General features: G+C 38.3%; 1 non-coding gene and 1 pseudogene across 1 annotated transcript; one reads left to right on the top strand and one right to left on the bottom strand.

Annotated features, from left to right (window-relative positions):
* Positions 1-232: 232 nt before the first annotated feature.
* On the bottom strand, positions 233-5,532 carry LOC130135596 (uncharacterized; annotated as a pseudogene).
* On the top strand, positions 5,024-5,130 carry LOC115666218 (small nucleolar RNA R71). The gene has a single exon (XR_004003863.1). It is a non-coding gene; the product is annotated as a small nucleolar RNA R71 (small nucleolar RNA).
* Positions 5,533-11,370: the final 5,838 nt, after the last annotated feature.

Here is an 11,370-nt window from a genome sequence, read left to right on the forward strand (position 1 = left end):
CAAAAAAATTTTGAGCCAAAATTTTGTCTCCCCCCAAACTTGAATGAAGCATTGTCCTCAATGCGAAAAACAAAAGAAACAAAAGAAAAATAGGAACAAGAAAACTCCCCTTGCTGTCGGATGTGTCCATGGATGGTCTTGATGACTAAACTCCAAAAAGGTGATCCTTCAAGAAAGAAAATTAACCTGGATAAAAAAAAATATTAATCATGTTTTTTTTTGAAAACAAATGAACGTAAAAATTAATGAAGAAACATAATAAAAATGCTTGGGTTGCCTCCCAAGAAGCTCTTGCTTTATAGTTTTCAGCCAAACTATCTTAGATGTCGCTATTCTGGAGGATGAAGTTCAATAGTGGTCTTCTGCTTGTTGTAACCACCTTCGAAGTAGGGCTTCAAACGTTGACCGTTCACCTTAAATGTGCCTTCGGTGTCATGTGCAACTTCAACTGCTCCGTATGGAAATACCCGTGTGACTGTATAAGGACCAGACCATCGAGAACGTAACTTTCCTGGAAAAAGTTTAAGACGAGAGTTATAAAGTAAAATTTTTGGCCAATTTCGAACTCTCTTCTGAATATGTGTTTATCATGCCATCTTTTGGTACGCTCCTTGTACATCTTAGCATTTTCATAGGCCTCATTGCGAAATTCCTCCAATTCATTTAGTTGCAACAATCTTCTTTCACCTGCAGACTGCATGTCAAAATTCAGAAATTTCAATGCCCAATATGCTTTGTGCTCTAATTCCACCGGTAGATGGCAAGCCTTCCCAAACACTAGCCTAAAAGGAGACATCCCAATTGGGGTTTTGAATGCTGTCCTATAGGCCCAAAGTGCATCATCAAGTTTCATTGACCAATCTTTCCTAGAGGCATTCACTGTTTTTTCTAAAATTCTCTTGATTTCCCTATTTGAAACCTCTACTTGACCACTAGTCTGAGGATGATAAGGGGTTGCAACCTTATGTGTGACTCCATACTTACTCAAAAGTGCTTCAAACTGTTTGTTGCAAAAGTGTGTCCCCCTATCACTTATGATTGCCCTAGGAGTGCCAAATCGCGTAAAAATATTTTTCTTCAAGAATTTGACAATAGCCTTAGCATCATTTTTTGGCAATGCTACAGCTTCTACCCACTTAGACACATACTCCACAGCCACTAAAATGTAGAAATTACCACAAGAATATGTAAAGGGTCCCATGAAATCAATACCCCAAATATCAAATAATTCACACACAATAATGTTGTTTAAAGGCATCTCATTTTTTCTAGAAATATTTCCAGTTCTCTGACACCGGTCACACGAAGCTACAAAGGAGTAAGCATCTTTAAAAAGTGTGGGCCAATAAAATCCAGATTGTAAAACCTTAGTTGCAGTTTTGGTGGCACCTAAATGACCACCTGCCTCTCTGTCATGACAATGATGCAGAATATTTGCCTTTTCTTCGTCTGGAACACATCTCCTTATGCCCTGGTCTGCACATACCTTAAAAAAAAAAGGTTCTTCCCAAAAATAATTTTTAACATCAGAAAAGAATTTTTTCTTCTGTTGATATGACAATTCAGGAGGAAGAATATTACTTACCAAATAATTCACAAAATCAGCATACCAAGGAATTTTTGTGGATTTGATGGAAAAAATTTTCTCATTAGGGAACTCTTCCATAATTGGACTTACCTCTTCCTTTAAATTCGGAATTCTTGACAAGTGATCTGCAACTAGATTTTCAGTCCCCTTCTTATCTTTGATTTCCAAATCAAATTCTTGCAGCAATAGAATCCACCTGATTAAACGTGGTTTTGATTCTTTCTTTTCAAGCAGATACTTAAGAGCAGAGTGGTCAGAATAAACTATAACTTTTGAGCCAATTAAATAAGAACAAAATTTATCAAAAGCAAAAACCACTGCCAAAAGTTCCTTTTCTGTTGTTGAATAATTCAATTGTGCACCTGACAAGGTTCGACTGGCATAGTAAATGGTTTGAAAAATTCTATTCTTCTTCTATCCCAAAACAGCTCCCACTGTAGAATCGCTAGTATCACACATTAGCTCAAAAGGTAAATCCCATTCTGGTGCTGCCATAATTGGTGCTAATATTAACTTCTCCTTTAAAGTGTTAAAAGCCTGCACGCATTCATCAGTAAAATTAAATAGTGCATCTTTTACCAAAAGATTAGAGAGGGGTCTAGCAATTTTTGAAAAATCTTTTATAAACCGCCTGTAGAATCCTGCATGCCCCAAAAATCCTCTGACAAGTTTCACAGATGTTGGTGGAGGCAATTTTGCAATAACCTCCACTTTGGCTCGATCAACTTCTATTCCATTTCTAGAAATCTTATGCCCGAGCACTATTCCTTCCTGTACCATAAAATGACACTTCTCCCAATTTAAAACAAAGTTAGTCTCCTCACATCTTTGTAAGACTAAAGCCAAATTATTTAAACTAGAGTCAAATGATGAGCCAAAAACAGAAAAATCATCCATAAAAATCTCAATATATTTTTTAACCATATAAAAAAAATAGCCATCATGCATCTCTGAAAAGTAGCTGGTGCATTACAAAGACCAAAGGGCATTCTTCTAAAAGCAAAAGTACCATAAGGACAAGTGAAAGTAGTTTTTTCTTGATCTTCTGGTGCAATAGGAATCTGATTATACCCTGAATATCCATCAAGAAAGCAATAAAACTCATGTCCTGCAAGTCTTTCCAACATCTGATCAATAAATGGTAAAGGAAAATGATCTTTTCTAGTGGCATCATTCAATTTTCTGTAATTCATGCACACACGCCATCCGGTAACTGTCCTAGTAGGAATCAATTCATTATTGTCATTTTTCTGAACAGTCATACCTCCTTTTTTTGGAACAACTTGCACAGGACTTACCCAAGCACTGTCAGAGATAGGATAGATGATCCCTGCATCAAGTAGCTTAATTACCTCAGCCTTCACCACCTCCTGCATTTTTGGATTGAGCCTCCTTTGGGGTTGGATGATCGGTTTGAATTGCTCTTCCATCAATATTTTATGCATGCATATCGAGGGGCTTATTCCTTTAATATTTGCAATGGTCCATCCTATTGCTCCTTTATGATCTCTCAGGACTCGGAGTAACTTTTCCTCCATCACACCTGTCAAAGAAGAAGAAATAATTACTGGAAGAGAGGACACTCCATCAAGAAAAGCATATTTAAGATGAGATGGTAAAGATTTGAGTTCTAGAATTGGTGGTTCTTCAATAGAGGGTTTCGGTTTCTTCAAATTCGATCCCAATTCTTCGAATTTCGGTGGTCTAAATCTCGGAAGAGGTGGATTTGCTTCCAAAAATTTCGTGTACTGCTCGACCTCTATAGCTTTGGCTTCTTCTTTGCTTGGCCAAACCAAGCATGCCTCCAACGAGTCTTCAATTGTGGCTTTACTAAAAATTGGTTCCACAAGCCTATCAACTGCATCGACTCTCAAACATTCATTCGGCTCAGCAGGATATTTCATGGCTTTGAACACATCAAAGGTGACTCGGTCATCTTGAACTCTAAGAATTAATTTTCCTTGTTGCACATCAATTAGAGCTCTCCCTGTTGCTAGAAAAGGTTGGCCTAGGATGATCGGGACCTCGAAATCCTCCTCCATCTCTAAGACAATGAAATCTGCAGGAAAAATAAACTTGTCAACCTTAACTAGAACATCCTCCACTATGCCTCTTGGGTATTTGATCGATCGATCGGCTAACTGAAGAGATACGGTGGTAGCTTTTGCTTCCCCCAAACCTAATTTCCTAAAAACAGAATAAGGCATTAGATTAATACTTGCACCTAAATCATACAATGCCTTATCAAAATAAGAATTACCAATAGTACAAGGAATAGTAAAACTCCCTGGATCTTTCAACTTTGGTGGTAACTTATTCTGCAAAATAGCTGAACATTCCTCATTAAGCTTCACAGTCTCATAATCTTCCAATTTCCATTTGTTTGCCAAAATTTCCTTTAAAAATTTCGCATAACTAGGCATCTGGGCTAAGGCATCTGCAAAAGGAATATTAATGTGCAATTTCTTAAAAACACCAAGGAATTTAGAGAACTGCTTATCTATTTTGTGTTGCTGAAGTCTTTCCGGGTATGGAACTGGCGGCACATATGGCTTTGGATTGTCCGGAAATAACTTGCTTCGAGGTGGATCAGCTTTGGAGGGTTCAATTTCGGGTGCGTCGGCTCCGGGTGGTTCGATTTCTTTCTTCTTTCTTGTTGCTTCATTAGACAAATTTCTGCTAACTTTTTTTCCACTCCTCAAGGTGATTGCTTTTGCATTCTCAACTGGATTCTTCTCAGTGTTGCTCGGAAGGGTACCATACGGTCTTTCAGACAAATGGTTAGCTAACTGGCCAACCTGCTTCTCCAGATTTCGAATGGATGCCTCCTGATTTTGGAACCTCACATCAGCACTTTTAATGAAGTCTTGAGTTGTTTGAGCTAGCTTAGTAACCATCTCCTCAAGGTGATTGTGTTGTTTCTCCTCAGGCGGCCTAAATGATGGTGGTGGTGGTCTCGGCCCTTGCTGATTTTGGTTGCTCCAGGAGAAATTCGGGTGGTTTCGCCATCCAGGATTATAGGTGTTTGAATATGGATTGTTCTGGGGAGGCCTGCTAAAATTTCCAACAAAGTTAGTATTTTCAGGAGGATGTGTGAAAGGATTACCTACCTGACATTCGGTGCTAGCATGGTTTCCATTGCAAAATTCACAAGTCGGGCCTTGAATCTTCAACACTGAGTCGATCTTTTTGTTTAAAGCAGCAAACTCTGCGGCAATGGTAGTATTGACACCGACTTCATGAATTCCACTCGACTTTCTAGCAGATAGCCTCTCAATCGGCCATTGGTAGCTATTAGCCGCCATCTCCTCCAAAAGATCAAAGGCTTCCTCAGGCGATTTATTGGTCAACATCCCTACAGCTGCGGCATCAATGGTAGACCTCAAATTCGGCATCACTCCATTATAGAATGTATGCACTTGCATCCAAACTGGTAGGCCATGATGCGGACAACGCCTTAGTAGTTCTTTAAACCTCTCCCAAGCTTCGTACAGAGATTCACCATCCATCTGTACAAAAGAAGTAATATCGTTACGCATCTTGGCAGACTTAGCAGGAGGAAGGTACTTACTAAGGAATTTTTGAGCCATGTCATTCCAAGTCGTGATAGATCCTGCAGGAAGAGAAGTTAACCACGTCTTAGCTTTATCACGCAAGGAAAAAGGGAATAATCTCAATCTAATGGCATCATCAGTAACGCCATTATATTTTATAGTGTCACAAATTTCAAGAAAAGCATCTAAATGGATATTAGGATCATCATTCGGCAATCCACTGAATTGGACTGCGTTTTGAAGCATCTGAATTAGGGAAGGCTTAATTTCGAAATTGTTAGCTTGTATGGTTGGCCTCCTAATGCTTGATGTTGATCCTTGGACCGTAGGTGCAGCATAATCCTTCAAAGTCCTCCTTGGATTTTCTTCTCCCTGCTGGTTTTCAGCCATGGTGTTGTTGTTTTGCTCTCGTCGTCGCCTTAGAAAAGTGCGCTCAATTTCAGGATCAAACTTCTCAAGTTCTCCCTGTTGGCTTCGAGTCATGCAATATTCCACCCAATTCTTGTACAGAGTCGAATTCCTCTTTCCCCGGCAACAGCGCCAAAAACTTGTTCGTAAAATTCTGCACGTGTCAACGAACGTGTTGAACAAGTAATATAATGATGAGAAAAGTATCGTCCCACAGAGATTGATGATAATAAACCAATTAAATATTAAAAATGGACTAATTCTAAAATTTATCTAACTGGTCAAAATATAATTGAGAACAAATAAAAATTGACAATTTTTAAAAACGAAATTTTATAAACTAAAGGCAGATAATCAATCAGGTAAAATATGTTAGAGCATCCGATTTCACCATAATCACTAGATATGAATTTCGGATCATTATGCATACAAGAACAATATCAAACATGTGATAGCGAAATTTTCTAGTCTATTTACTATCCTATCTCTAGGTATAGCAAACCTACTCAGTTTATCAATTCACTATATTTCTATGTGAATTTAAATAAACATAAGCGCATTAAAATTTGTGAATATTCCCGGTTTACAATGAATCTTTTGGACCACCTTATCACTGAAAGCTACACAAATAACATGGTATATTTCTATCCACATTTAAATCATGGTTATATATTATAAGGAGCAATTGCATATTATCACTTCTCAGTCTCAAACATGCACATCAGATCATTCAAGTGGTGGCTAGTCACCTAAACGCATTAAGCACAATAACATGAATGAAATTACTTGCAAAGCATAGAAAGTATGAAATTCATATCATCAAGGTTAGGCTACATCGTAGCTCTAACAAAGAAAATTAGAACATAATAGAAGAAAAAATGAAAATATAAATTAAACCAAACATCTTGAATCAAAGACAACAATTTTGTCATCATTTTTGTCTTCTCTTCAAAATACTTGAAAAACTCTCAGAACACTGAAAACAAAAACGATCTAAAAAAAAACTCCATGTTCCCCTAAGTTATCATATTTATATGATAACATCCAAGACTCCTCTCACAAGGCAATTGCTTCTTTTTCGTATAAAATTAGGGAATAAATCGCAGAATTCTCAATGTGATATCCACCTTCTAACTCTTCTCTGGATTGCATATTCCTTTCCTTCTTTTTGCCATATTTTCCTGATTTTCTCCATATCTCAATATTCTGCATAAACAAGGAAAAATTAAGTAAATAAAAGGAAATCCAAATATATTCTAACAAATATTGCATTATTTATTGCCTAGAGTAGATAAAATAACTCTATTTTTATAGAGTTATCAGTCGCCTGCACGCCCGGCAGCTCGCAGCCGCGAGTGTCGCCGCTCCGCCCGCGTGCTCGCCGCTCGCCTGGTCGAGCTCGCCGCCACCCAGCTCGCGCGCGCGCCTCGCAGAGCTCGTAGCCGTCGGCCGCCGCCGCCCACCAGCCGCCCAAGAACCGCCCGACGCCGCTGCCATTGGCCCAGCAGCCCGCCCGATGCCGTCGTCGCTGAAGTTCCCCTGCTTCCGTCGAGCCTCTCGCTCGCTCGCTCGTCGCCGCCGAGCCGTCGCCCGTCGCCGCCCGAGCCGCGCCGCTGCGCCCGCACGCCCGGCAGGCTCGCCCGTGGCCAAGCCGTCGCTCGTGGCCTAGCCTCTTGCCCTGCCGTTCGCCCGGCCGTGGCTGAGCGCCGTGCCGAGCGACTGGCCGAATAGTCGCCACTTGCGCCCGCGCTCGCGCCGAGCCCGCCACTGGTCGACCGGCCATTTTGTCCCATCGTTTGGTTTTTCTTGGCCTTGAACCAAGTAAGCGACTCCCTAAACCCTACTTAGTATAATAGGTATTAATCGGACTTGTTTAGGGATTGTTTAGCGTCGAATTGGTTGGCTAAGTTAGGGGCTGATTTCAGGATTGCATGTGGCTTTGATCGATGTTCGCCTGGTTAATTTGTCGATCATGTGGCCGATTAATCGTTCAATGACGATCGTGTGGTTGATTAGGGTGCGCATGGAATGCATTCCGGAACAGAATGACGATCGTGTGATTGATTAAGCGTTTTTTTTTCAGAAATTGCATAAAAATTGAAAAACTCATAAAATTTTCAGAAAATAAAAAAAAATCAGATTTCGGGAAAATATTAAATTTGGTGAATTTTTTTTTAAAAAAATAAAAAAATTCAAAAATTTCAAAACTTCACAGAATGGCTTAGAACACATGTGGCCACCCACTTTGAGTGAAATTTAAATTTTTTGAGGTGCCCAAAAACAAAGAAAAATAATAAAAAAATCAAAATTTTCAAAACTTCACAAAATGGCTTAAAATACCTGTGGGCACCCACTTTGAGTGAAATTTAAATTTTTTGAGGTGCCCAAAAAAATAAAAATAAAATAAAAAATTGTAAAACTTCACAAAATGGCTTAGAATACGTGTAGCCACCCACTTTGAGTAAAATTTAAATTTTTTGAGGTGACAAAAAAAATAAAAAAATAAAAAATTTTAAAACTTCACAAAATGGCTTAGAATACCTGTGGCCACCCACTTTGAGTGAAATTTAAATTTTTTAGGTGCCCAAAAAAATTAAAAAAATCAAAAATTTTAAAACTTCACATAATGGCTTATAATACCTGTGGCCACCCACTTTGAGTAAAATTTAAATTTTTTGAGGTGCCCAAAAAAATAAAAAAATAAAAAAATAAAAATTTCAAAACTTCACAAAATGGCTTAGAATACCTGTGGCCACCCACTTTGAGTGAAATTTAAATTTTTTTAGGTGCCCAAAAAAAATTAAAAAAATCAAAAATTTCAAAACTTCACAGAATGGCTTATAATACCTGTGACCACCCACTTTGAGTAAAATTTAAATTTTTTTAGGTGCAAAAAAAATCAACAAATCAAAACAGATTTCTGTTCCGAAATCAATTTCTTGAGCAAAATTAGTCATGTTTTACCAAACATATTTCTCCTCCATAAATCAATTTATGGCAAGAATTCCAGAAATCAATTTCTGGCAAGAATTTGCTTTCTGGAGCAGAATGGTTACCATTCGCACCCTTAGTTGTTTAATGCCAATCGTATGGTTAATTAGTTTAATCGCGTGGTTGATTTGCTTAATTGTGGCTGATTGGTTAACTATGGCCCGATCTTGTGGGTTGATTGATAATGGTGTGGCCGAGAACGAAGATCATGTGGCTGAAAATTGATGTTTCATGGTTGATCTTGTACTTGTTGAATGATCGTGTGGTTTGAAAGTGGATCGTGTGGGTAATTATGGCTATTGTTGGCTTAGCATGGCATATCATGATCATATATTGATGTTTGATATCAAAATGAGTGCGATTCATTGTATATTTGTTCGTAGAAAATTGTACGTCATAAACACTCGGCATTGGCTAATTAAGAGGATACATTTTCTGCTTCTGAAACAAAATGGTAAGCTTCGTCATGTACGTCATTATGTGTCCGTAATACGTGTTCATATTTTTTTACATATTTGTCCAACCTTCCTACTTATCAGTATAAACGTAGAGGTCACATACATAGAAGACCAAGCCCTTCCTCGTCCTCGTCCCCGTCCCTTTCCTCTTCCCCTGCCCTTTCATCTAACCCTCAACCACTATATGCTGATGGACAATATGGACACGTTGGCCCTTCCTCCAACACTCAAGAATATGTTAGGGGACTTGGACACATGCGAACTGAATCTCCTCCAGTTCCATCTCCTTCAAATCCATCTCATTCCGTTCCACCTTATTATTCAGCGCAACAATCGAATAATGAGGGAAACACAGGTGAAGAAGATAACCGATTCATGATATGCCCATTTGGAGATTCGTAAGTACTTCATTTTTTAAGCATATGTAGTATTTATGATTTTAGATATGGATGTCAACTGAATTGTCGATGTTGCACAATATCCGTATGTTTGCAGATTCACGGATGCTACGTTTGTTGTGAGAGAACTGAATAAAACAGTAAAAAACTATTGGATGGGGCAGTATATTAATTACAACAGTGCTCCACAAGAAGTGAAAGATTTGTGGTGGAATGAGTTCAAGGTAAGTTTTAGATATTCTATTTTCTCACCAACTAAGTTCGGTGTAGTATATTGATGGTCAAGAATGATGTAAAGGGACCAGAACAACTCTTTATTTTTCGATACTAAAGGGACCAGATATTTTCCCCGAGATGAACTTTACAAAATCTATCGCCGAATTGTCTGGTGCATGATAATGGATATGTGACCATCATAATAACTTTCAGTTGTTTTTGTATTGATTGCAGCGGAAGTTCAGGTGGGATGAAGAGGAAGAGAATGAAGTGAGAAGAATCTTTAAGAAAAAAGTCAGTGATCACATACGAAATGTGATGAATAGAGCGAAGATCAAGCAAGTGATGCCGGCTTTCATTACAGCTGACAATTGGACGGAAATTAACAGAATTTGGCAAACCGAAAAGAATAAGCAAATCAGTGAGCAGAATAAAAAGAATCGATCTTCTAGTTCTAGTGAAGGGTCTGCCACATATGCTGGGGGCTCTATCAACATTAGGGAGCATCGAAAACGAATGGTCAGTCTATTAAATAAGTTATAAGTTAATTTAATTCAATTACTCATGTTTACATTTTGTAGGCACATGAATTGGGGACGGAACCGACATTTGCAGCTACATTTGAATGCACATTTCAAAAAAAAGATAAGACATGGACTGCCGATCGAGCAAAAGCTATTAAGGCATGTAAGGTTATACTTTGGACTTTATGGAAACTAGAATGAAAACCGTGAATGCTTTTAATATTTATGGTAGTTATATATATGAAGTTATTTTATTTTCATCTATATTGTTAATGTAGGAAAAATATGATGAACTTTTAATGAGCAATGCTAGTGGTGCTGATGGTGTTGCTGCGTCTGAGCCATCAATTGACAGTATGGCATTATGGGTGGAGGCAACGGGTGGGATGAAAAAAGGAAAAATATTTGTGATGGGATCATTGTCAAGAGTATACACGACGAATCATACTGTAACTTCATCCTCCAATGCGACTGTTCCAAGGAGGACACGACTTGAGGAGCAAATGACCCAAGAATTGAACCAACTGAAAAATATACAAGTAGAGAAGGACAAAGAAATAAATGACTTGAAACAACAAATGCAAATCGTTATGCGACACCTCAACCTCGATCACAATGAGATTCCTCCTGTACCTCCCACCAATTCAATAGGTGATGGGCACAATGATGAGCGACACAATGATGCTGAGATTGCTGATGATGATGATGATTTTCTCCGTCATTTCTAGTTAAAATTCCCAAAATCGGAGGTAAGCTTGCTTCACAATCTTTTGTGCCATAAGTGCAGTTTGCCCAATATGTTCCTGCCCTACAATTACTTTCTGTGCACAACTTTCTTACAACTAGGTTCTTTGCTTGCGAAAAACTGAAAATTTAGAGATCCCAGGATGACATGCTTGTTACAAAAAATCATGATATTTGAACATTGTAGAAATACATGCCTTAATTGACTTTGAGTCCTCTCTTTCTGGGAATTGGTGTTGGTAATTCACCTCTCTAATACCTTACAAAAAAAAATTCACCTCTCTAAGTCATTAAACTGTTGAATGCTGTTTGGAGAAGGATCTAATTTTTCGTAGGTGACAGAAATACGGTTTACAATGGTGAAAAAACTACAGTGGATATCAAAGTTGACTCATATTCATATGTAAGAACATTGATGTTCGTCCTGAAATGTTTTTTTTGTTAACCCTCCTACTTGTTTTTTTATACCTAATTCCACATCCATGCATA

This window comes from Syzygium oleosum, unplaced genomic scaffold (assembly GCF_021117445.2).
Source record: "Syzygium oleosum isolate NSW1041296 unplaced genomic scaffold, Sole_v2.1 Sole_v2.01, whole genome shotgun sequence".
Classification (NCBI taxonomy): domain Eukaryota; kingdom Viridiplantae; phylum Streptophyta; class Magnoliopsida; order Myrtales; family Myrtaceae; genus Syzygium; species Syzygium oleosum.